Source organism: Mirounga leonina, unplaced genomic scaffold, assembly GCF_011800145.1.
Source record: "Mirounga leonina isolate KUSES-001 unplaced genomic scaffold, KU_Mleo_1.0 Mir_129, whole genome shotgun sequence".
Classification (NCBI taxonomy): Eukaryota; Metazoa; Chordata; class Mammalia; order Carnivora; family Phocidae; genus Mirounga; species Mirounga leonina.
The window spans coordinates 5,672,278-5,700,013 of NW_023270323.1; the positions used below are offsets into that span (position 1 = coordinate 5,672,278).

The window sequence follows — 27,736 nt, forward strand, 5'->3', positions numbered from 1 at the left end:
CCTTCCTTCCTTCCTTCCTTCCTTCCTTCCTTCCTTCCTTCCTTCCTCTCTTTACTTATTTTTACTTTCCTTTTTACTCTGTAGCACTAAAAGTTGTATCAAGGTCCTTAAATATTTAAATACATGAAGAACTTCCAGGACTAACATGTCTAGACTGAAACCAAAAACCAAAAGGGAGACCTCATTCCTCCTCCACTTCCCAGCTATTGTTCTCATTACAATTAGTGTATGTTCAAATACACTGGGAAGGTCATAGCAGGTAAAACTCTTGAAAAATAATTAAGCAGAAATGTAAATATATATTTCTTTCATATCAATAATACAATGAATGAGCCAAAATTCAAAGTAATCATCATGTAGTATTAAAACAATTCTTTTTCTTTCTTTTCTTTCTTTCTTTCTTTCTTTTTTTTTTAATAGGCTCCATGACTAGCATGGAGCCCAGCATGGGGCCCAACATGGGGCTTGAAGTCATATCGTTGAGATCAGGACATGAGCTGAGATCAAGAGTTGGATGCTGACTGAGCCACCCAGGCGCCCTTAAAACAATTCTTTTTAAATATTTTAGATTTTACCCAAACTGTGAGGAATAGAACAAGTGGTCTTTTCCCTAACATAGCAAAAAGTGGTATTAACTTGAATAAATAGTATAAACATAGACCTAGGGGTGTGTGTGTGTGTCTGCATAACGCGTTGAGACAAGGAAGAAGAAATGAAAAACAGTATATTAAGCACTGAGTAACATTCGCAAGTTAAGATCAATTCATTAAAAAAAAGGTACTCTAAATCAAAGGATCAAATTATTTTTAAATACTCTCATACAATTGAAATCAGAAACAAGTATCATCCTACTTCGTCATTTCTGATCTCAGAATTTTTATCAACAATGATCATAATTTAATATACCCTTATGGTCAACATAGGGCATCTGGACCCTACTAGTTTCCACTCATCCTATGTTCCTGCTTTATTCACAGTAAGGTTGATCCTTTACTGTGATACTTCAGAGGAAAATACAAAGGATTGAGCACTAGAACCTGATAGTTTATTGTATAAATTTCCATTGTACTTGCAAATCTCAAACTATGACTCTGAAATAAATTTCACCTGAGTCAATTACTCAAGAATGTTTAATCGGCACCTTATTTGTTACAATGTATTGTACCTGGCCAGAATGCCAGACAGCACAATTCACAATTCACTAGTCACAGGTGGCAAGATTACATTCTTTTTTAATGGCTGAATGATATTCCATTACATATATCACATGTAAGATGATATTTCAGTGTGGTTTTGATTTGAATTCCCCTGATGATTAATGATATACCTGATGTACCTGTTGGCCAATTGTGGATTGTTTTTCTTGTTGGTGAGTTATATTAGTTCTTTATATGTTTGGGATACCAGAAACATGATTTGCAAGTATTTTCTCCCATTCAATAGATTGCCTTTCATTTTATTGATGGTTTCCTTTGCTGTGTAGAAGCTTTTTAGTTTGTGTAGTCCCACCTGTTTATTTTTGCTTTTGTGGTTTTTCCTTTTGCTGTCAGATTCAAAACATCTTTGGCAACACCCTATGTCAAGGAACTGGCTGTCTATGTTTCTTCTAGGAGTTTTGTGGTTTCAGGTCTCATGTTCAAATTTTTAATTCATTTTAAGTTAACTTTTGTATATGGTATAGGACAGTGGTCCAGTTTCATTCTTTTGCGTGTAGTTGTCCAATTTTCCTAACACTTTCCATTAAAGAGACTATCCTTTCTTTCTTGTATATTCTTGGTTCCTTTGTCATAAATTGACATATATGTGTGAGTTTATTTCTGGGTTCTCTATTCTGTTCTATTGACATCTGTTTTTATGCCAATACCACATTGTTTTCATTGCTATACTTGTAATACTGTTTGATATCAGGGAGCACAGTGCCTTCAGCTTTGTTTTTTATCAAGATTGCTTTGGCTATTTTTGGTCTTTTATGGTTCTATAGAAATTTTAGGATTGTTTGTTCTTTTTCTCTGACAAAATGACATAGGAATTTTGATAAGGACTTCACTAAATCTGTATATTCCTTTGGGTAGTATGGACATTTTAACAATATTAATTCTTCTAATCCATGAGCAGAGAATATCCTTCCATTTATTTTTATCTTCTCTAATTTCTTTCATTAATGTCTTGCAGTTTTCAATATTCAGGTGTTTTACTTCCTTGATTAAATTTATTCTTAGGTATTTTATTATTTTTAATGTAATTATAAATGGGATTATTTTATTTCACTTTCAGATAGTTCATTAGTGTATAGAAATACAACAGAGTTTTGTGTATTGATTTTGTATCCTACCATTTTATGGAATTTATTAGTTCTAACAGTTTTTTGATAGTGTCTTTAGGGTATTCTATATATAAAGTCATGTCATCCTCAAATGGTGACAATTTTACATCTCCTTTTCCAATTTGGATGCCTTCTATTTCTTTCTCTTGCCTAACTGCTCTGGCTACGACTTCCAACACTATGTTGAAAAGAAGTGGCAAGAGTGGACATCCTTGTCTTGTTCCTGATCTTAGAAGAAAAGCTTTCAGTTTTTCACTGTTGAGTATGGTGTTAGCTGTGGGCTTGTCAAATATGGCCTTTACTGTATTGAGGTATGGGAGATACTCTGTTTAAAGTTTTTTTTTAATTATAAAACAATATTAAGTTTTGTCAGATGCTTTTTCTGTATCTATCAAGATAATCATATGATTTTTAATTCTTCATTTTGTTAATGTGATGTGTCACATTAACTGATTTGCAGGTATTAAACCACACATATGTGGAATAAATCCCACTTGATTATTGTGTATGATTTTTTTAATGTATTGTTGCATCTGCTTTGCTGATATTTTGATGAGAATTTTTTTTTTTACTTGTCGGAGAGAGAGAGCGAGCAAGCACAAGCAGGGGGAGCAGCAGACAGAAGGAGAAGCAGGCTCCCTGCTGAGCAAGGAGCCCGATGTTGGACTCAATCCAGGACCCTGGGATCATGACCTGAGGTGAAGGCAGATGCTTAACTGACTGAGCCACCCAGGCACCCCCTGATGAGAATTTTTCCAGCTATATTCATTAGGGATATTGGCCTGTAATTTTCTTTTCTTGTGGCATCTTCATCGGTTTTTGGTACCAGGGTAATGCTATCCTCATAAAAGGAGTTTAGAAGAGATTCCATTTCTATTTTTTTTTTTTTTTGGAAGGGTTTCAGAAGGACTGGTATTAATTCTTCTTTGAACGTTTGGTAGAATTCACCAGGGAAGACATCTGGTCCTGGCCTTTTGTTTGTTGGAAGGTTTTTGATTACTAATCTAATCTCCATACTAGTAATCAATTGGTTCATTTTCTATTTCTTCATGATTCAGTATTGGTAAGTTGTATGTTTCTAGGAATTTACTGATTTCTTCTAGTTTGCCCAATTTATTGGCATATAATTGTTTATAGTAATTTCATAGGATATTTTGTATTTCTGTGGTATCAGCTGTAACACATTCACTTTTTTTTTTCAAAAAATTTTTTTGAAGATTTTATTTATTTATTTGACAGAGAGAGACACAGCGAGAGAGGGAACACAAGCAGGGGGAGTGGGAGAGGGAGAAGCAGGCTCCCCGCGGAGCAGGGAGCCCAATGTGGGACTCGATCCCAGGACGCTGGGATCGTGACCTGAGCCAAAGGCAGACGCTTAAGGACTGAGCCACCCAGGCGCCCCCACAGTCACTTTCATTTGTAATTTTATTCAGTTGAGTCCTCTTTGTTACTTGATGAGTCTAGCTAAAGGTTTGTCAATTTTGTTTATCTTTTCAAAGAAATAGCTTAGAGTTGTACTGATCTTTTCTACAGTCTTTTTTAGTCTCTATTTCATTTATGTCTGCTCTAATCTTTGCATTTCCTTTCTTCTCCTATTTTGGAATTTCATTTGTTTTTTTTTCCTAGTCCTTTGAGATGTAAATTTAGGTTATTAGAGACTTTCCTTATTTCTCGAGGTAGACATTTATTGTTATCAACTTCCCTCTCAAAACTGTTTTTGCTGCATCCCATAAATTTTGATGTTGTATTTTTATTTTCATTTGTTTCAAGGTATTTAAACTTCTCTTTTCATTTCTTTTTTGACCAGTTGGTTGTTTGATAGCATGTAGTTTAATCTCCATATATGTGTGAATTTTCCCATTTCTTCATTTGATTAATTTCTAGTTTCATAACACTGTGGTCACAAAAGATGCTTGTTATGATTTCAGTCCTCTAAATTTATTAAGAATTATTTGTGGCCTGACCTATGATCTTGGAGAATGGTTCATGTGCACTTGGGAACAATATGTTCTCCGCTGCTTTTCGTTGGAATGTTCTGTAAATGTCTGTTAAGTCCATCTGATCTAACATGGTATTTAAGGCTGATGTTTCCTTTTTGATTTTCTGTCTGGATGATGTGTCCATTGACATAAATAGAGTATTAAAGCTCCCTACTATTACTGTATTACTGTCTATTTATCCCTTTAGGTCTATTAATATATGCTTTATATATTTATGAGCTTCCTTGTTGGGAACAAAATATTTACTAATGTTATATCTTCCTTTTGGATTGACCAGTTTATTATTATGCAACACCTTTTTCTCTTATTACTGTCTTTGTTTTAATGGGGTTATTTTTTGTCTGATATACATATAGCCACCCCAGCTTTCTTTCCCCAGTTTCCATTTGCATGGAATATCTTTTCTCATACCTTCACTTTCAGTCTTTTCATGTCCTTCCACCTAAAGTAAGTCTCTTGAGAAAAGCATATAGATGGGTCTTGGTCTTGTTTTTCTTTTTCTTTTTAAATCCATTCACCTGCTGTATGAATTTTGATTGAAGAATTTAGTCAATTTACATTTAAGATGATTATTGATAGGTATGGGCTTATTGCCAATTTCTTTCATTATTTTCTGGCTGTTTTTGTAGTTCCTCTCTGTTCTTTCTTCTCTTGCTCTCTTCCTTTGTGGCTTAATGACTGTCTTTGTTAATGTGCTTATATTTCTTTCTCATTATATTTTATATATTTCTTATAGGTTTTTGTTTTGTGATTGCCATGAGGCTTACATATAAAAACTTATATCTATAGCAGTCTATTGTAAGCTAATAAAAACTTAAGTTTTATCCCACTGTAAAGCTCACATTATTATTTTCCCCCTCCCAGATTTTGTTTTTGATGTCACATTTTACATCTTTTTATTTTGTGTATCCTCTAAGTAACTATTGTTATCATAGTTTTACTTGTTTTTTCTTTCTTTTTTTTATTACTTGAGGTAGAATTTAGTGATTCATCAGTTGCATATAATACCCAGTGCTCATTACATCAAGTGCCCTGTTTAATGCCCATCACCTAATTATCCCTACTCCCCACCCACCTCCCCTCCAGCAACCCAGGCAGCAACCTTTTTTACTTTCGCCACAGGAACTTCTTGCTAGACATGACTCCAACGTCAAGAGAAACACAAACAAAAATGAACTATTGGGAATTCATCAAGATAAAAAGCTTTTGCACAGCAAAGGAAACAGTCAACAAAACTAAAAGGTAACCTACAGAATGGGAGAAGATTTTGCTAATGTCATACTAGCTTTGTAAGTGATTAATCCACTACTTTTACTATACATTTACCTTTCCAGTGAGATTTATTCTTTAAACATATATATATATTTTTTTCTTTTTTATTGTTATGTTAATCTCCATACATTACATTATTAGTTTTAGATGTAGTGTTCCATGATTCATTGTTTGTGCATAACACCCAGTGCTCCATGCAGAACGTGCCCTCTTTAATACCCAACACCAGGCTAACCCATCCTCCCACCCCTATCCCCTCTAGAACCTCAGTTTGTTTTTCAGAATCCACCATCTCTCATAGTTCGTCTCCCCCTCCGATTTTCCCCTGTTCATTCTTCCCCTCCTGCTATCTTTTTTTTTTCTTAACATTTATTGCATTATTTGTTTCAGAGGTACAGATCTGAGATTCAACAGTCTTGCACAATTCACAGTGCTTACCAGAGCACATACCCTCACCAGGGTCTATCACCCAGTCACCCCATCCCTCCCACCCCACCCCCCACTCCAGCAACCCTCAGTTTGTTTCCTGAGATTAAGAATTCCTCATATCAGTGAGGTCATATGATACATGTCTTTCTCTTTTTGACTTATTTCGCTCAGCATAATACCCTCCAGTTCCAACCACGTCGTTGCAAATGGCAAGATCTCATTCCTTTTGATGGCTGCATAATATTCCATTGTATATATATACCACATCTGCTTTATCCAGTCATCTGTCGATGGACATCTTGGCTCTTTCCACAGTTTGGCTATTGTGGACTTTGCTGCTATAAACATCGGGGTGCACTTACCCCTTCAGATCCCTACATTTGTATCTTTGGGGTAAATACCCAGTAGTGCAATTGCTGGATCATATGGTAGCTCTATTTTCAACTTTTTGAGGAACCTCCATACTGTTTTCCAGAGTGGCTGCACCAGCTTGCATTCCCACCAACAGTGTAGGAGGGTTCCCCTTTCTCCGCATCCCCGCCAACATCTGTCGTTTCCTGACTTGTTAATTTTAGCCATTCTGACTGGTGTGAGGTGGTATCTCATTGAGGTTTTGATTTGGATTTCCCTGATGCCAAGCGATATTGAGCACTTTTTCACGTGTCTGTTGGCCAACTGGATGTCTTCTTTGGAAAATTGTCTGTTCGTGTCTTCTGCCCATTTCTTGATTGGATTCTTTGTTCTTTGGGTGTTGCATTTGATAAGTTCTTTATAGATTTTGGATACTAGCCCTTTATCTGATACGTCATTTGCAAATATCTTCTCCCACATTCTGTCGGTTGTTGTTTGGTTTTGTTGACTGTTTCTTTTGCTGTGCAAAAGCTTTTTATTTTGATGAAGTCCCAGTAGTTCATTTTTGCCCTTGCTCCCCTTGCCTTTGGCAATGTTTCTAGGAAGAAGTTGCTTCGGCTGAGGTCGAAGAGGTTGCTGTCCGTGTTCTCCGTTAGGATTTTGATGGACTCCTGTCTCACATTTAGGTCTTTCAACCATTCTGAGTCTGTTTTTGTGTGTGGTGTAAGGAAATGGTCCAGTTTCATTCTTCTGCATGTGCCTGTCCAATTTTCCCAATGTCATTTGTTGAAGAGACTGTCTTTTTTCCATTGGACATTCTTTCCTGCTTTGTCAAAGATGAGTTGACCATAGACTTGAGGGTCCATTTCTAGGCTCTCTATTCTGTTCCATTGATCTATGTGTCTGTTTTTGTGCCAGTACCATACTGTCTTGATGATGACAGCTTTGTAATAGAGCTGGAAGTCCGGAATTGTGATGCTGCCAGCTTTTCTTTTCTTTTCAACATTCCTCTGGCTCTTCGGGGTCTTTTCTGTTTCCATACAAATTTTAGGATTATTCGTCCCATTTCTTTGAAAAAAGTGGATGGTATTTTGATGGGGTTTGCATTGAATGTTTAGATTGCTCTAGGTAGCATTGACATCTTCACAATATTTGTTCTTCCAATCCATGAGCATGGAACGTTTTTCCATTTCTTTGTGTCTTCCTCAATTTCTTTCATGAGTATTTCATAGTTTTCTGAGTACAGATCCTTTGCCTCTTTGGTTAGATTTATTCCTAGGTATCTTATGGTTTTGGGTACAATTGTAAATGGGATCGACTCCTTCTTCTCTCTTTCAATTATAAGAACATATTATGAGCAACTCTATGCCAGCAAATCAGATAACCTGGAAGAAATGGATGCATTCCTAGAGATGTATCAACTAACAAAACTGAACCAGGAAGAAATAGAAAACCTGAACAGACCTATAACCGCTAAGGAAATTGAAGCAGTTATCAAAAATCTCCCAACAAACAAGAGCCCAGGGCCAGATGGCTTCCCAGGGGAATTCTACCAAACATTTAAAGAAGAATTAATACCTATCCTTCTGAAACTGTTCCAAAAAATACAAATGGAAGGAAAACTTCCAAACTCATTTTATGAGGCCAGCATTACCTTGATCCCAAAACCAGACAAAGACCCTATCAAAAAAGAGAATTACAGTCCAATATCCCTGATGAACATGGATGCAAAAATTCTCACCGAAATACTAGTGCATAAGCTCTTTCATGGGTGACAATGACAAGCTTGAGCAAGGCAGAAGGGGAGGGTCAAGATAGCACACACAGCCTCCATTCCTTGAGAGCAGCTCTGTAGGCCACTAAATGTGTGGTCAAACTTGAAGCGGGCTACTCAGGCTAAAGCTTCAGGACAAGCAAAGGTGTCCACTTCAGAAAAGACTAGAGGGTGTTCTTCAATCCACTGTCTGTGACATGCCCTAAGATGGTAGCTTGCAAGAACCATCTCTCTGATTGTCATAATCCCATGGGACTCAGGAATTAAAGCTCCACCAGCCACCAAAACCAGGTGATCAAGAGGTGTCCCCTGGGTAGCAACCACAAAACCTGGGGAACCAGACACTAGATAGGAATATCTAGTGGGCTGTGCCACTCATTAGCCCTTCAAATTTCTGTGTTCCCTTTCTTTTTCCAAATATCATCTATTGGTTGACAGTTTATGATTTTGAATTATTTAAGAATATCAGAGGGTTATGTTAGTAAGCTCTAAATTTCTTTTTTTATATTTTATAAATTCTTTATTTAAATTCAATTTAATTAACATATATTGTATTATTAGTTTCAGGGGTAGAATTTAGTGATTTATCAGTTACATATAATATCCAGTGCTCATTACATCATGGGCCCTCCTTAATGCCCATCACCCAATTACACTATCCTCCCACCTGCCCTCTTGCAACCTCAGTTTGTTTCCTTGAGTTCAGCATCTCTTACGGTTTATCTCCCTCTCTATTTTCATCTTATTTTATTTTTCCTTCCCTTCCCCTATGTTCATCTGTTTTGTTTCTTAAATTCCTCATAAGCAAAATATTTCTATTCAGCTTACCAACTGGAACTAAAGTTTAAAAATATTAACAACTGTTCTAATTTCATTTAGTTTTTTTCCAAAATTAAAATAAAAAACATGTACAGATGAAATATACTTTCACATTCCTTACCTAGCCAGCACATAGTAGATGAAATATTAAAGCAAATGGAAAGACTGCTACAACCAGGAGAACGATATAAGAAATAGCCTGCATTCTTGTGACTTCTGAAAATATTTTTCAAGAGTATTAACCTGGAAGTTATTTTTTTTTAAAGATTTTATTTATTTGTCAGAAAGAGAGAGACAGAGAGCAAGGGCAAGCAGGGGGAGTGGCAGGCAGAGGAAGAGGGAGAAGCAGACTTCCCACTGAACAAGGAGCTCCATGTAGGATTTGATCCCAGGACCCTGGGATCATGACCTGATCTGAAGGCAGACACTTTACCGACTGAGCCACTCAGGCATCCCTGGAAGTTAATTTTTTTCTTGTGAAGTTACCCAAAATATTCTCTTAAATCACTTCTTCATCGTAAAATTGAAACAAGAGAGAAAAAGATTAGAGGAGGAAAAAATTACCAGGAAACTGACAATTACAGCTGGTATTTTGGAGCTCATACACTAAAGACAGAAAACTTCCTATGTCCCAGCACTGTACATATTTCTAGAGTATCAATTTAGAAACAAGAGAACAAAACTGCTTGAAATGGGAGCACCTGGGTGGCTCAGTAGGTTAAGGGTCTGCCTTTGACTCAGGTCATGATCCCAGGGTCCTGGGATCAAGCCCTCTCTCTGTCGGGCCCCTTGCTTGCAGGGAGTCTGCTTCTCCCTCCGCCCCTCTCCCTGCTTGTGCCCGTGCTTGCTCTCTCTGTCTCTGTCTCTCTCAAATAAATGAATATAATCTTTAAAAAAAATGATTGAAATGCACTAAATGAAGACAAAGACTTGTCTGAATTTTACATAAACAAAAATACTGAGAATATTCTATTTTGCTAAAGACGTGATAGATAGGTCTTATTACACTGCAATATTACACTGACTGGAATTAAATACATAACAGTGGAGATATAGCCATACTATTCCTGTTAAACACAGCTTAGCCATAATTGAGTATGAGTGTATGAAGTGAAAGAGGATTGAATGTAAACATGACTATATAGTCATGAAGTGCTTACCTCAGTTATCACTTATGGCTTACTCTATAAATGGTATTCTCAGTAGCTTAATTTGTTACATTTTAAGACCTTAATTTTTTTAATGTATTTTTAACGGGTAGATGCTTATCCCTGATAAAATCACACATACATAAGATTCCTTTCTTTTGTGACTGCCCTGAAGTCTACCTAAAAAAAATTACTATCTACTCACTTCTACACACTTGATCATACTTAAAAAATAGACCATACTTAAGAAGTTGAATTATTTTAATATTGAGATCCTTTTAAAATAAGGATTTGTATCACAAAATTTACTTTTTTTCACTTTATGATTCTATAGTACAAATTGCACATATTAATATTCATACAGAATCTGCCTTTATCATGGTTTAAGAGCTAGAAGTCATAAATGGTTGCTTCCTACACATTAAAATGCCTATTTTTTGTTTAATCATATGAAAACACTACAGAAATATTTTAAGTAAAAGCTAGGAGTTTCTCACCTGGACATTGGTTTTGTCTGCCTGGAAGGTTCTCTGCCTCTCCCTTCCCCATCTCTTGTTTGCCAAGGCAAGTGTTCTTTAGAAATCTTCCCGAATCATTCTATTCTATACTGATCTCTTCCTTCTGTAAAATTTGTCACATACAACTCAATATCTGTAATTACACTATCTTTGCAAGAGGTGATCCACTGGCCTTGTTAGGAAAAAAGTTTATTAAGTTTTATAAGCCAGGTCAAGGTTTAGGATAATAATGAATTATGTATAATTACATTCCCCAGGAATTGCTGTCTAGTATGGAGAGAAAAGCAAATATTTGGGAGCAGTACTACTAAATGGACACAGTCTAAGTACCTGTCTGTTGCTAGTGAGACACATACTATCAGACCTGGTAATGATATTCAATGGAAAAGAAGAAATGGGTGAGAAATCATGAGCATATTTATTTGCCAGTTCCTGGGACACAACTCAACACTTTCACTCTTTTTCTTTTTTTAGAAATAATAGTAGTTTCCTACTGCTGCTGTACTGTAAAAAAAAAAATCCACAAATTTAATGCCCTAAGAAAACACTTATGTTATGGTTCTATAGTTCAGAAGTCTAAAACGGTCTTCTGGGGTTAAAATCAAGGTATCTACAGGGATGTCTTTCTTCTGGAGGTTCTAGGACAGAATTCATTCCTCACCTTTTCTAACTTCTAGAGACTTCTCACATTCCTTAGCTCACAGTCTCTTCCATCTTCAAAACCAACACTCCAACTTCTGCGTCCATTGTCCTCTCCTCTATTTTGACCCCCTTTTTAAATTATAAAAACACTGTGGTTAAATTCAGATAATCTAGGATAACCTCCCAATTTTAATATCCTTAACTTAATTACATCTGCAAAGTCACTTTTGCTGTGTAAAGTAATATATATGCAGGCTCCAGAGATAAGGGAGTGGATATATTATTCTACTTAACACATGAAACTTCCTTCATTTGCAGCTAGTCCAATGCTAGGACTTTTGAGTTCCAAAGTATTTCTTTCTGACTTTTAAATTTGTAAATACAGTTGTTCTGCTTTCAAGTGATTTCAAGATACAAACTGACAATAGCTTCACTGATAATTGGTTGCGAAAAAGTGTATCAAGTGAGCTAAGCAACAGACATTGGAATCCATCTGAAAGATGGTTCATGATGAAGAGAGGGTAAAAGGCATATAACATTCCTGAGGTACTAGTAACCCCTAACAACAAAGGCAGGGGAAAAACAAATGGTCAACTAATAAAGATTGCAGTTATGCAGGACATGAAACTCCACTATAGTTTGTAACAGTCTTAATGATTTACAAGAAAAATACAATCTTAATAACAGTCAGACCTCCAGGAACCTACAGACAGTAGTTTATAAGATTTCCATTTGATTGCAATTAGAAACCATACATGGCCTTAAATGAATGTGCTATGAATTGGTAAAGCAATGTTTTCTCTTTCTTCACCCTTGATATATACCAGACACTTCACCTCCTGACAGAAATACACATACACACATACAGAAGAGAGAGACAGAGATAGAGAGAAAAGTAAAAGAGTGGATATTCTGACTTCCTTTGTGAGTATGTCTCTGTTTAAAACCAATCCCATAGGTAGAACCGGTCACAACTTTTCTCAGATTCTGTGTTATAAACAAGCTTTGATGCATGCCAGTTACTGTATTTGGACTTCCAGCTATAAATCTGGAAGCAGGATGGGTGCACAACAAACACACAGGCACACAACACAACATCAAAAAGATATAGGCTTTATCTATAAACAGCTTATAGTTCTGTGGGGAGACAAGAATGCAAATACATATGTAAAAGCTGCACATAAAGGAGTATCACTATGGTCCTAATAGTTCTTAAAGGGGATAGAACCTCAACAACCATTAAAAATCTTGGTTAAAAGGCTGAAATTTTTTTCATGTGTCTGTTGGCCATTTCTATGTCTTCTTTGGGCAAGTGTCTGTTCATGTCTTGTGCCCATTTTTTGACTGTATGTGGAACATAAGCAATAGCATGAAGGACAAGAGAGGAAGGGAGGGAAATCTGAAGGGAGAGAAATCTGAGAGGGAGACGAACCATGAAAGACTATGGACCCCAGGGAAACAAACTGAGGGTTTCAGAGGGGAGGGGGTAACAGGGTGATGGGTATTAAGTAGGGCATGTGTTGTGATGAGCACTGGGTGTTATACGTAACTAATGAATCATTGAACACTACATCAAAAACTAATGATGTACTTACTATACAGTGGCTAACGGAACATAATAAAAAAAAAAAGGCTGAAATTAAGCAGTCATATCGAAGTCTATAATAATGGCTAGAATAAATACACAGAGAACAACATTCATGTGCCACTAACAATAAAATGCAGCCTAAGATCTCTAGGCTAAGACAATAATAGTCCCTGACTCTAGTGTCACATTTATCACTCTGCTATGAAACATCTGTTTTCACGTCAATTGCTTATTTACTTAGGGCTTTTTTGAAGGCAGAGAATTGTCATTTATATCATTATAACTCTACCAAGTATTATATTCACACATAGTGCACATTCAATAATAGATTGGTAGAGAAAATAATGAGCAACTATATTCTACATGTTTGAATCAGTAGTCATACAATTTAAAGTCTGTTTAATATGCATTTAAGCTTATTCTTGAAATTAAGCATATATGTAAACGTAAAATGACAGAATGGTAAAAGATTTATACTCACAATTGCCATTTTCAAAATTTGCTACTGTTTTTGAAGTTATTTGTACATTTAAAGTGAAGAGGATGAGGTGCTAACTACAATATACTAAAAATTACTGATTTCATGTATTTCACTGTAAATTGTATTCTATTGAATCCTTTCAAAGAAGCCCTCTCAACTTCTCTCACTTTCCCCATTTTTACTAATTTTTCCCTCCTCTATTCAAAGGGACAAGATAATATACCCTAAGAATTTCTAGGACAGTGCTTTAAAAATTTACAAATAATAAAATGTATTTCTATTATTACTTTATTTCTGTGCTTCCAAACACTCCTTTCAATTTATGAAATTGTGGTTACCAAATAATCAAGTTGAAATATAACTATTAATGCCTTTATAAAACTTGCCCCCCAAATAATTGCTCCATTGGGAATAAAAGCATTTATCTAGAGTCTCCTATTTATTCATATGCTTTTTCAAGAGAACAAAGGTGTATAAGAGAAATCAGCTTTCCTGAAGTTATTTTCTTTAATTATTCAAGATTAGAAGAAAATTACATAGATTCCTACTCAGATTAATGCCAAAAAGCACCGTAACAAATTGCAACTTGAAGATGAGTGTATGTATACATCACATAGAAAAGATACATTAAAATACATGTATCGTTCCTATTTTTTTTCATCCGACTTCTATGCTTTTTTTGAATACAGTATAATAAGGATTTTTCCTAGGTTGCAAGATACAGAGTAGATAGAAAGCTCTTGCTAATTATGAACACAGAGAATTATTATTTTTTTTAAAGATTTTATTTATTTATTGACAGAGACAGAGATAGCGAGAGCAGGAACACAAGCAGCGGGAGTGGGAGAGGGAGAAGCAGGCTTCCCGCCGAGGAGGGAGCCCGATGCGGGGCTCGATCCCAGGACCCTGGGACCATGACCTGAGCTGAAGGCAGATGCTTAACGACTGAGCCACCCAGGCGCCCGAACACAGAGAATTACTTACCAAAAAAAAAAAAAAGAAAAGCCTGAATAAGTTTTCCCAAAGTTGCTTGAACAAAACAAAAAACAAAACAAAATAAAACAAAAAACCTATGAGAGCATTTCTTCTCTAAAATGAGCTAAGTGATGGGGCGCCTGGGTGGCTCAGTTGGTTGAGCGACTGCCTTCGGCTCAGGTCATGATCCTGGAGTCCCGGGATCGAGTCCCGCATCGGGCTCCCTGCTCAGCGGGGGGTCTGCTTCTCCCTCTGACCCTCTTCCCTCTCGTGCTCTCTGTCTCTCATTCTCTCTCTCAAATAAATAAAAATAAAATCTTAAAAAAAATAAATAAATAAAAAATAAAATGAGCTAAGTGTTTTGTTTTAGTATCTAAATTCAAAAGCTTGTATTCACTCCAAGTTGTATTAAAAGTAAACAAAACAACAATAGATACTTCCTATTATTGGGATTTATTCTCAGAGCAAAGTTAGGCTATCCAATTATACATCATATAAAATTTTAAGTAGTACATAAGTTATAATCCCTAAAATTGGAATTAGTATTTTATTTACTTGCATTCCACATCTCCTCCAATTTTCACTGAATTCAATGATTAAAATGCCATCATTCTTTCTATATCTGCATAATATATTAGTATTCAAACCCACCTTTTTTACTTAGTGCAATTTTTGATAGATAGATGAGCTAGGTTCTGAATAATTTACTATCTGCTGCAAGGATCTGAAATAACAGCTTTGTACTCTGATTTAACTGATTGTTTATTCACTTGCACCAACCAAAACCAAGGCTCATCTCTACTGGCACCTTAAGATTACAGAAACATCATTAATGAACTCAGGAACATTTTCTTCTGTTCTGCTAAAAGACCCTGTGTTATTATTACTTTAGACTTATTTTACACCAATCACTGAAATAGCTTGGCACCTTTTCTAAAGAAACACCTTAACTCGCTCAGCATGAACTAAGTAAAACTGTCTTCAAATCTGTTTAAAAGCAAATGATTTATATATAAAGAAAAGTATAAGAACATAATGTAAATTCATAAAGAAAGTAGCAACAAAATGAAGGTAAATTTAACTCCATTAAATTCTATTAATTTTTGTGTGCTTAATCTAAGTCAAAGATGAATCCAATAAAGTGCCATTCATAGTGGGGGGAAAATCAATGCAACTTTATATTACCATTCAGTGGGTGGGTACCAATATAACTTTTCCTGTGGAGAGAAAAAAATAAGCTCCCTTTAAAAATAGCTGAGATCACAATTACTATGACAATTTTGCTTCCTACCTCTTTTGTGTAGTAGTTTATGCTTATAATCAGTAGACAAAATGGAGTGTTGTAGAATGCAAACATTTTTGAGGAGTATATTATCTCAGGTACTACTGAAAGTCAGAAAAAAAATAAAAAGGAAAACCTTTAGTAGGAAATAAAAATTGGAGTTCTATGCAATATTTTTTTCTCCAAAGATGGATTTCTCAAAATCTTTTTTCCAATTTAATCCTTTTAAAAATCTTTTACTAAACTCAAGGATACTTTAGCAACTATTATTAGACCTAAAAAATATCCTCTTATGCTCATCTTAAAGTGGCATAAATGATTACCCATATTTTTATTTCCAAGCTTCAATATTACAATAAATTCTAAAGAATAAGAGTTTTGTTTTATTGTTGTTGTTGTTGTTTTGAAGTTTTAGTATATTGGAAATCCAAAATAACAAGAGGAGTCAAATGGTATTAAAACCCTTTATAAAGGGTCTTATTCATTTTGGATTTTTTGCTTTATATATTATAATATTAAGCAGTATCTGGCAAATGAAAATTCTGAGATCATATTTCAAGAATGAATAGTGTTACTGTTTTGACCTTGCACTGATTATTAGCAGGTAAACTAGCTTATTTTTGTTTCCAATAGTAGGTAAAGTCTATTAGCATTTTCCAAAAGGCGTCTTGTGGTCAAATAAGTCTGAAAAATGTTAAAATACATGTCAAACTTCTGAAAATTATGAACTTTAGAAATCCTATACATTTTAGCCCATTAAGCAAAGAAATACTGCAGTAAATGCCAAAACTAAACAAATGGAAATGTATCTCTTATCCTGCAGAAGTGCTTTGGGAAATGTTATCTAAGTCACCCAATCAGTACTCAAACGAGTATCAATCAAAATCAGGGAATCAATAGTAAAAGTATAAATGAACCGTAACAGATAATGCTCCAAGAAGAAATGCTTTTAATAGATTTTCTCAATATAGTTATATTGGGAATATATTACATTCAGCACTTTTCTGAGTGTTCTGAGGATACAGGTATAGTACATGGTTTGGATCTTACCAAAGAAACAAAAATTATGTGTCTAAGTGCCTGGTGAAGGCATTTTCTTAAATTTCTGTAAGTCAAGAACAGCATAGTTCAATATATCAAAGGATGGATCATGGAGAAAGGTAGTCCTTAATTTAGACTACCTGAATTTAGGTAGTCTAGAAGGTGAATAATATAAGTAAGTAGCCCTGAAGAGGGCTCCCAGTGATCCTTGTCTCCTTGGTATTCACGTCTTTGTGTATTTCACTCCACTTGAATATGGGCTGGACTTATTGATTAATGTCCAATAAATAAAATACAACATAAAAGATGGACTGTCACTTCCAAAATTAGGACTATGGATTTTGTCATGGTATGTTCTTCTGTTTGGTCTCCCTTTCTTTCGTATTCCTCACCTGAGGGAAGTCAACTCTGATTCTGAGGCAGTCCCATGGACAGGTCCACCTGGTAAGGGACTGAAGCTTCTCAACAACCACTTGAGTAAGCTTAGAAGTGGGTAACTCCTGCAATCCCTTATCAAGCTTTCTGATGAAACCACTTGACTGCAACCTCATGAGAAACTCTGAGCCAAGAGGCACCTTGCCAAGCTGCTCCTGGTTCCTGGACACCAGAATTGTGATATAATAAATATTTGTTGTTTCAAGCTGCTAAGTTTGGGGTAATTTGTCATTCATCAACAGAAGAGTAAAACAGGTGAAAATGTGTTAAGCAGGTGACTGGAAAGTTATAAGAGGCTCAATCACATCACACTCTCAACCAAAAATATTCCATGGCTTTCATTACCAAAGATCTGTGTGATCTGTCCCAGGTTGTCTTTCTGTTCTCATATAACTCCACTTCCCTGTCTATGTCTCCTAATCACCAACCAAACCAGAGCAATCTGAACTCCTTGAATATGTTCCATACCTCCTTGCTACTTTCTGGGTTTTTGCTCATCTGTTGCTCTTTCCCTCTCCCACAAATCAAATTTAATCTCTAAACCATGAATTTACAAATGGTTTATTGTAAAGGGTCTTCAAGTCACAAGGAGCTAGTTCTAGATGGATCACTGAGTCTAAACTGATTTATTTGTAAAATGGAGATACTAATGAATAATCATAAATGACCTTGTAAAATAAATATTGGAATGAATGCAAAAAGGTAAGAACTGTGCCTAGTACAAAGTATTTCCTTTTATAAATCATTTTTTTCCCTTCCTCCGTCAGTCACCCCAGTCCCAGTTGGAATTCACATTATTTTTCCATTCATGTTCACATAGCAATTTGTACAAATTTATATAAATTGATGTGTAGATATATCACAATGTCACTAGTGTATCACTAATGTGACATATACAACACATACATACCACATACACACCTTTAATATATAGTTGTGGTGTGTGTGTCTTGTTTATATACTTACCAAGTATTGAGTTTCTTGAAGACACAGTATCTTGTAGAAAATTTTATACCCATTTTTTTCAGCATCATTCTCTATATGTAGTAGTAACAAGACAATTGTTATAATTGTTTGTTGAGTCAAATAGATTCATAGGAAATACTGATTCGATAGATAATACGAGAGTAAATGTTGGAGGGTCTTGAATAACAAGATGAATGATTTGGATTTGAGGTCAGAGATGATAGGTTATTTTGAAGAGGAGTTGCTTAGAGAAATAGCTTTTTATACAAGTTAATCTGGCCAATGGTGCAGAAATACTGAAAAGTTAGATTCTAGAGGATAGCTAAACCGAAGGATATCAATAAGCTGGGATGCAAAATTTTCTGGCAGGCACTTGAAAGAAACAGTATTATGCTTATTATCTAGGGATCAAAAATCATTTGATTTAAGATGTTTGTTATAGCTCACATAAAGTAGTAGGCTTTCTGTTCCTGGAGGGTTTTTGTATTGTTTGTTTATTTGTTTAACAGCAAGTCATTTAGCATCAATTCATATTGAGATTTATTCAGTTAGCAAAGAAACCCAGAAACAAATTACAACTCCATTTTGTAAACTGAAATACTTTTATTGTTATACAAACTTTTTTATTGTTGTTGTTTTGTTTGGATGGTCTATGATTTAGCATTTAGTAAGTGTGTGATAAATATTGATAACTAGATATCTGTATCTATAAATAAACACATAAATTAAGCTTTAGTAATAAAAGAAACTTAACTAAAAATTTGGTAATTAGATATATTATTGAATAACTAGATAACTGAGAATATTATTACTTAAAAGATTGGGAGCCTACATTTTCTTATAAAAATGAAGGAAATTTTTATTTATTAAGACAATGCTAATTTATTTTACTTTTTCCTCAATAAGTCCAAAGAACTCCAAGTCTGAATTATGATCAACATTTTTACTGAAGAAACCTGAGAAATCAAACTTGCAACTTCATAGACTGACTGTCTAGAATCAATACTCAGTGATCCCAGACAAGAGCAACAATTTTTTTTTTCTTAAGTAAACTCTACACCACACAAGGGACACAAACTCAGGACCCTGTGATCAAGAGTCCCATGCTCCACTGAATGAGCCAGCCAGGTGCCCCATGGAGTAACAAAATTATCTCACTAGAGTCAAATCTATTTTATGGTAGGAAGAATTGATTTTCAACCCGAGTCCTTATTAGCTTAACCAATATGGATTAACTGCTTTAGCAACTTAACAAAAGAAAGGCCCCCAAACTCAATCTACTTGTTTTCATAAATTGCTTTGTAATTACAAAAATTAATTTTGTTCAACTGCATTCATCATAACTATTTTTTTTTCATTTTAGCCTCAAAATATATTAGAAATAATTCTTTGGTATCATAAGTTCCAAATAATTTTTAAATTATTATATTCTGTACATTCAGATACATATATCAGCATAACAATATAATTTTTTTAAAAATTTACATTTCTTTTATATCAATGTGTAAAACAAAGAAAAAATAAGTGAATTGAAAATTCTACTGTATATAATTCTGAAAAATCAGATTGCTTCCCTGAACAGATACTGTAGGAAAATGGTTTTCAATATCTTACTGAAATACTACTTGATAGTTAATAAGTATCAAAAAATACTGTAGAACACACCATAAATTCAAAGGGTATTTACTGTTGCTGGTAATATTAAGTTGAAGATAGATCACATCTCGAACAAGAATAGAAAAAAATAGTACATTTAATTTGCCTGGGATATTGAAAAGTCAGATGTGAGTTGATTATACACACAGGTAGAACCCTTTGAAATTGCTGATATTTAACCCCTTGTCACCTACAAATAAGTGTTTTAGATGTATTCTCAATCATTGAATGAGATTCATTATTCTTTACCTCTTTTCCTGATTTCCTAACTATTCATCAATCACTATACCAACCAAGAATCTAATCAAACAAGGATTATTGTACCAATTTCTTACATTTTAAGTCATTCTGTGAGCCATGTTTTTCAGGATAATTTCCATCTTCCCTATATTCTTTTATTATTTCTTTCATTCAACAAACATTTTCTGGTGTAGTTACTAAGCTCCAAGCATTATGAGGTGTTCAGCATATAACTGAAAACTAAAACGGACATGATTCCTTCTTTTTAGGATTATACATTCTATTGAGAAATAGGTCTACCATGTTCCATCTAAATACTTATTGTCTAAATAGGTACTGTCCTTTCCCACTTCTATATCTTTACTTAAATCTTTCTTTGTAAAATATTTTCACCCTTGTCTCCTTCTATTCTAATAATATTCATATCTGCAGGACAAATGAAGTATTCTGCTTACTCCAAAACATTATTTGATCCTCTTCTTAGAAATGATCTTAACTTTTAGAGGGAAAAAAGATAAAAGGGAGAGGTTACTTATATTTATTGAGCTCTACCATGTGCCAAGAATTATACCAGATAAACCACATATATAATTTCATTTAATCTTTATTACATTGTGATCCTCATTTGTGTGATCAGAAGTAATCTAAAAGTATGTAAGTGGAATCAAAGCTAGAATTCAGATTCTAATCTGCTCAATATGAAGTTAGGTCTTTATCCACCAAAGCTATCTATCTGAACTGCTATATAGCATTCTGGTTTGTTCTTTTTTTTTTTTTTTTTTAATTTCATGTACCACATGTGCCTTATATTACAGAGAATTACATTCTTCTTACTTTACTTACAGTAGGTGCTAATAAATACTTTTTTAATAAAGGAAAAAATGGGTTACTATGCTTGAAATAGTTATTATTTGTGCTGAATTCTCAATAAGAAAATTAGGAAAGTAATTCACCCCTTCTTTTATTTATTTTTTTAAGATTTTATTTATTTTTGAGAGAGAGAGAGAGAGACAACAAGCAGGGGGAGAGGCAAAGGGAGAAGCAGGCTCCCTGCTGAGCAGGGAGCCAGATGCAGGACTGGATCCCAGGACCCTGAGATCATGACCTGAGCTGAAGGCAGATGCTTAAACAACTAAGCCACCAAGGTGCCCCTCTTTTACTTATTTTCAAAGTAATATTGCTAAAATGGAATTTTGGTCAAATCCCTACCCTGGCATAATGACCACTATGATTTAGGGAATACATTATAGGGAGTCAAACGACTGCCATTGACCACATGCAATCCCCAGCATGTAACTCTAGGAAGAGGAAGAGAATATGCCAATGAGTTCAGTTTTGATCTGTTGAGTTTGATGTCTGCGAGACATTTAAATGGGTATGTCCAACAGAGATGGGTTTCTGAGCATGGAGTTCAGTAAAGAGCACTGGGCTGGAGAAACAGGTTTGTTAATCAAATAATATTTTCTATTTTCTTTTAAACTTTAATAATTATTTTGATTCACATATAAATTAATACAATTATTTTTATTTCTAAATATAAATATAATTAAGTTATTTCTAAAAATTATTCTCAGCATTTTTGAATAATCCTTCTTTTCTCCATTTATTTACAATAAAGCACTATCATTCAATAAATGCCGATGTATACTAATGTCTGTTTTAGGATGAGCATGCCTTCTATAGCATCTTGAAAAGATGTAGTGCAGTCAATAATAATAATAGTGAGCTTAGCCATGCCATTGAAGAGCTCCTCCAGATGACATCCATACAGTAAAAAACAATCTCTGATAGTTTCCCAACCAGCTACAACTTCATAAACTCTGCCAGCATTTGATACATTTCTCTTTTCCACAAGATCATATAATGACATTTAAATAATTCAGTTAAATCAAGACATATTATGGTTATAGTACTTTTCATAATCTATCTATATTTAGCCACACTGTAAAAGTACAGAGTGACCTTAGAAATGATTTTTCTCCTTGTGAACTTGTAAGGTTTCTAGGGCTTTCCTCTTTCTGTTATTATCATTCACAAACCACTTGCTTACTAATATATTTGACTTTTTTTTTTTCTTTTGTCAAGGATTAACACCAAGATTTGGTGATTACTTACCTAATCCTTTCCTTTTTTGAAAATCAATATATCCTTTTGTCAGAAGAAAAGGGCAGGACATTCAAACATCAAATTTTAACTCAACCTCTAAGGTTTCTTTCAAATCCTGAAATTCTATGCTTCTATAATCCTAGAACATTATAAAATACTACTTTAATTTCCATGTCTGCACATGTTTTCATATTCTATAGAAAATAATATCTTTGGGAAAGTAAAAAATATTTAATTTATACTACATTTTCCTTTCTCTTATTTTAGGTTTCAATTTCAACTCTTTCCATGTTAACCTCATTTCTTAGCTCTTTGTAAATAAGCAATATGGAAGTAAAATACAAGTTGAGTAGATCTGTTTTTTCTCTCATCAGTGATCAAGCAGTAAGCCTAGCTTTTTCTTGCTTTCCTAGAATACACATAATATAAAACAATTTGTTATACTCAACATTTTTCACTTAGCCCTCTGTCGATGTTTTAGTTTTTCTTACCTTTCGTATAATTTATTCTTCATTTTGTGTTTTCTCCCACTTTTTGTATGTACTGCTATAAAAGCTAAGCCTAATAGAATGCTCCATCTCTATACAGCTACATTAGTTTGTCTGTTTGCTTTCTTTCTCATTAAGGAATCTGTGAGGCTATAATAGATTTCATTTTTCAGGGCTTTTAGCATTTAAGCACACCTTTCTTTGTCATGAACTTGCTTTGTTCAGAAGATTTTCTTAAATCTGGGGAAGATTTAGACTCTACAAAGCATTCATTTCCTTGGCTTTATGGCATCTGTGATGATATCATCATCTTCTCCCAAGATTCCTGTCACTTCCACTTTGCCAACTGATGTTACCTTGATAGAATAAGATCCTGTAAAATAGCAGTCCTTATTCAACACTCTGAAAAGTAAAGCTCTCAGTAAGGCAAATGTTATCAGATGATCTGCTTTTAAGTGAATAAGCCTTCAAGTAGATACCCAGATAGTTTATATTTACAGTTTAATCTAACTTGCTTCTTTGCCAATTTAGAATTACATGTTACTATTTTCCTCAGTCTCATTATCATAATTGAAATAAGTAATAAAGAAGTTGGACTCTTTTTCTTCTATCCAGTTTATCTAACCTATTAAGACATCTAAATTCTTGGGCTGCCTGGGTGGGCTCAGTCGGTTGAGAGTCTGCCTTCTGCCCAGGTCATGATCCCAGGGTCCTGGGATGGAGTCCAACACTGCTTCTCCCTCTGCCTGCCACTCCCTTTGCTCGTGCTCTCTCTGACAAACAAATAAATAAAATCTTTAAAAAAATAAGATGTCTAAATTCTTATTTTTAATATTAAAAATTGGATATAGTTGCAGTCTAACCCCTGGCTACTGTCGAGCATACCTAGCTAAAATATATAGCTTCATGTGAATTCTCAGCAAAACAAATTGGAATTTAAATCCTTGTTCTTCAAATTCCATCACTTATTTAAAACTTTTATTCTGGATCAGGAATTTATTAATGAAAGCTAATATTTATATGGCACCTACTATTTTAACTACCTTAAGCACTTTATGTTTATTATTTAATGTAATCTTTATAACACTCCTTGATGTCAGTATTATTATTATCCCCATTTACAGGTAAGAAAACTGAGGCACAAAAGGTTAAGTAACTTGTTCAGGGTCATACAGTTAATTATGGTAAAGGTAGCTCTCACATTTGTGCTCTTGACCATTACAATATACTGCTATAGCCAAGGTAATATTGACACAGAAATAGTATAGTAGCATACAAATTTATATTTGGTGAGTCCATGGAATAGAGGTTGAAAATCTTGTCCCTCAAGAGGCCCTTTACATTTAAGAAGCATAGACTCTGATTGTGGAGTCTGATAGCTACTTTTTTAAATAGGGGGTTAAAATGTCATTCAGGCCTACAACAAGAGTGAGGTAAGTAAGATAGGGCAGCAATATGTCAGCCCAGAGTATTCAGGATCTCCAGAGCTGTAAAAGTGGAGCATCTAATTATGGTGGATAATGGGAGGTAGAGGGTGAGGAATGGGGAGGGAATGGTAAAAGAGGAAATCTGCAGCATGAAAATATTCTATCTTTGTACAGTATAAATATATATACATATATATATATGCTGTATGACAACTTGTGTTATCTTGTACACAGAGTGCACTGCCTTTTAAAATATTGTATGATGTCGTATTTTCATGTTTTGTAATTCTACTTCAAAAAGAATGTCTTACACTATGCACCATTACACTGTCAAATTAATTTTAACTGATGAGCCCTCATATATTTGAAAATGTCTGCTATATTACTGAAGTGAAGTGAGCCCAGTTTGGAATGGAGAATACATCTAATTCACAGTATGGGAAAAAAAAGAGTCCCTATGGATATTTAATACAGAAAACAATTTATCTTGAATATGCATATTTGCAATTTTAATAGTTATTTTGAATCTACTTATTTAACTGAGTTCACAAACATGAAGTAATAAAAGGAAAAGTAATCTACCTTGATTTTAAAGCCTGGAATATAGGTCAGGAATTTTTAAGGGACTAGTACTAGGACTATGTACGTTCTCCCATATTTTGTACATTAGTAGCACCATGGAAAGTAGACACATCCTGACCACTCTTCATTATATGAGCAATTTTATTATAATAGACTGTAATTCAACAAGAAACAGCAATTCTGAAAGGCTAATGTTTCTTTTTAAAATACAGAAGTAGCTATTGAATGCCTCAAAGTACAAATTGATTGGATAGTAAAGATAGGAACGGTGGTTTTTAAGTTTCATGAAAAGAGACACATTTCTGTCAAATTTCTGAGCTGTGGGCATAAGATAGATGTTTAAGTGAATGATTCAAAGAGAACTACCTTTTAAGTATGGGGGGTTTTTTGGTTCTTGTTTATTCTTGCTCAAATGCTGATACATCATGAACCTCTCCTATAACAACATATGCAATTACTAAACACTGTATGACACATGCACAAATTTTAGCTGTTCATCACCAACATTTCAAAATGTGGCTGGTGCAAGATACACAAAATGATTTACTGAGAATTTTCTTAAACTAAAGGCACTTCAAATTTGCATATTTAAAAAGAACATTTTAAATTCCAATTTAATCCACACTGTATTAACCTGATTGAGTAAAAGCCAAATTCCTAAAATAATTACAACAATATAGGTGTCCACTAAGCTTTATTTTCCTTTAAGTTTCAAAAACTGAAAGATATCTTGGGTCAATCTTTAGGGCCTTCTCTATTATCTACAGTATGGCCTTGCTTATAAATATAGTATGGAACCAACCTCAAAAAAAGTACATGTGCTGGGCTAGGCATTCTATGGAAAAACAGAATAGTAAAATATCATTATTATCTTTAATCACTAATTTAAGAGTTATCTAAATAATTCACAAAATATTTACATTTTGGAAATAATACAACATGTAGTTTTTACATCTTTTCTATTCTTTTTTCATTATTATGAACGTTCACCTAAGAACTTATCATCATCATCATCAGTTCCTTATGTGACAACTTGGAAAGAGTATTGTATTAAGTTACGTTTTCATTTAATCTAGTGATATTGGTGTTAAAACTTGATCATTAATTGTATTTCATGTTTTGTAAATTGTTTATGTCATTTGTCACATAAATAATTAGGGCTCTCCTAATTTTCTTGAAAGGAACTGTAATGTCTGGAGCAAGGCAGCAGTTCAATGGAAATATGTGAAGGAATGAACTGTGTGATTTTATAGGTTAATTTGTTTTAATTAGCTATTATTTAATAAAATGCTATTTTCTTACAGTTCAGTAGATCAATCAAATATATTTTCCTTTAATGACAATTCTATATTAATTTTAAGACGGTTATATCCAAGGCTTTAAAGGAACACATTTGATCCAAAATGTATTAATTGCTATAAAAAAATTGTGCTTCATTTATTTTACATAGAGACACACTGTTTACTTTAAAATTCATTAATTGAACAATGTCTAACAAATCATCAAGGTCCATATGGTGCTTTCAATTAAATGAGTTACTGTTTTAAATATGCTTTATATGTCATTACACACCACTTTTCTCACTTTGACAGGCACCTGTCAGCCTCTCTTCTGTTCTATATACCTACCTATAGTATGTAAAATAATTTATTTCCTGTCATTATTGTTTTAACATTTCTTTGCTCTCCCGTCAAGGATTTCTGGCTTGAAGTCTTCATTTTGTTTTTGAAATACAAGTGGCCTTAGGGCACAGGAAGAGGCTGACTGCTTTTCCCCAGCTTTGCATATGCATTGCCTTAAAAGAGTCTCAGCACAGATAGTATGTGAGGATTCTAAGGCCATTTTCAAATATCCGTAAAGAAGGAAGACAGATGGCTATTCTACGTCTCCTCTCCTTCTCTTTACCCTCTCCCCTTCATACCATCATGCATTCAACAATTGCTTATTAAGTGGCCACTGTGTTCCAAAAACTGTGCCAGATGCCCAAGCCACAGTGGAAGAGCATCCTGTGAGGAGTTTTCAATTAGCAATAATCGCGCCTCGGATAAACCTCATTGGCTACAATACTGCCACTGAGCAAACCTCCTGTGGGGAGTTTTAAGAGCCAAGTCATGGGGCAACCTACCACAAAAGCAGTGAAAAACATATGATTTGTCCTATCTCTTCAATTTCACTTTTGCTCTGGATATATTGATTGCTATGCTGATATTGCTATCACAGGCCATAATGGAAAGTAATAACAATATGTAATAATAAGATACAATGAGATGCAAAACTCTCAACTTCTCCCCTACCTGCATCATGACTCTCAGATTATCTTAAAATTTTAAGTGAATAAATATTGACACATAAAAGTGTTTTCTCTGAGGCAATTATGGATGAACTGACCCAATATGTATAATGGGTTTACTCATGAGAGCAAACCACTGAAGCAGCTCCCACTATGATTATGCTTCATTTATTTTACATAATTGCATTGTCATGCAATGTAAATCAACATCCTATGTTATCTGACATTACATAAATCAAATCTGTAGCTATATAAAACAGTTAACTGTTTTAACAGTTAACATATATCCTATGTCAGATAACATAGGATGATACCAACACTGTTATTTATTTATTTATTTATTTATTTATTTAAGTAATTTCTACACCCAACATGGGGCTCAAACTTACTACCTGGAGATGAAGAGTCATATGCTCTTCCAACTGAGCCAGACAGGCACCCCAACGCCAATGCCCTTTTAAACACCAAATTAAGCACAGAGATAGGCAAACAAGCTTTCATTTATAACAGATTGTGGAAATAAATGACTATGAAAATGATCATTCCGTGAATAAAAAGAGTGAGAGAAGGAAGTGAGGGCCTTGTATCATCAAAGCATTCAATTTTCCTTTATAATATGCAATTCAAATTTAGCATTCAATGTTTTATTTCATGATTACAACATCTCAAAGCCTTTGAAGGCAGGGCACATGGCCATCATAGAGCCAGGCAGCTTTGCATTAATGCACAGTATTCCTGCAAATAATATCATGGGCATGTCAAAACTCAAAACTTCCTCTGTCTGTCCTTTTCAGTAAGGAAACTGACTAAAAGAATGAAAGTCTTTGTAGAAGGTCAAAGGGTAAGATAGACATAATTGAGGGATCTAATTTTCGTGGAACAATCTTAAAAACCATTATTGGA

The 27,736-nt window shown here is 34.4% G+C and overlaps 1 protein-coding gene and 1 pseudogene across 1 annotated transcript in view; both read right to left on the minus strand.

Moving 5' to 3' along the window:
• GRID2 (glutamate ionotropic receptor delta type subunit 2) overlaps positions 1-27,736 on the minus strand; it is a 1,404,204-nt gene that overhangs the window by 983,424 nt on the left and 393,044 nt on the right. The window lies entirely within an intron of this gene.
• LOC118010988 lies at positions 26,460-26,627 on the minus strand (annotated as a pseudogene).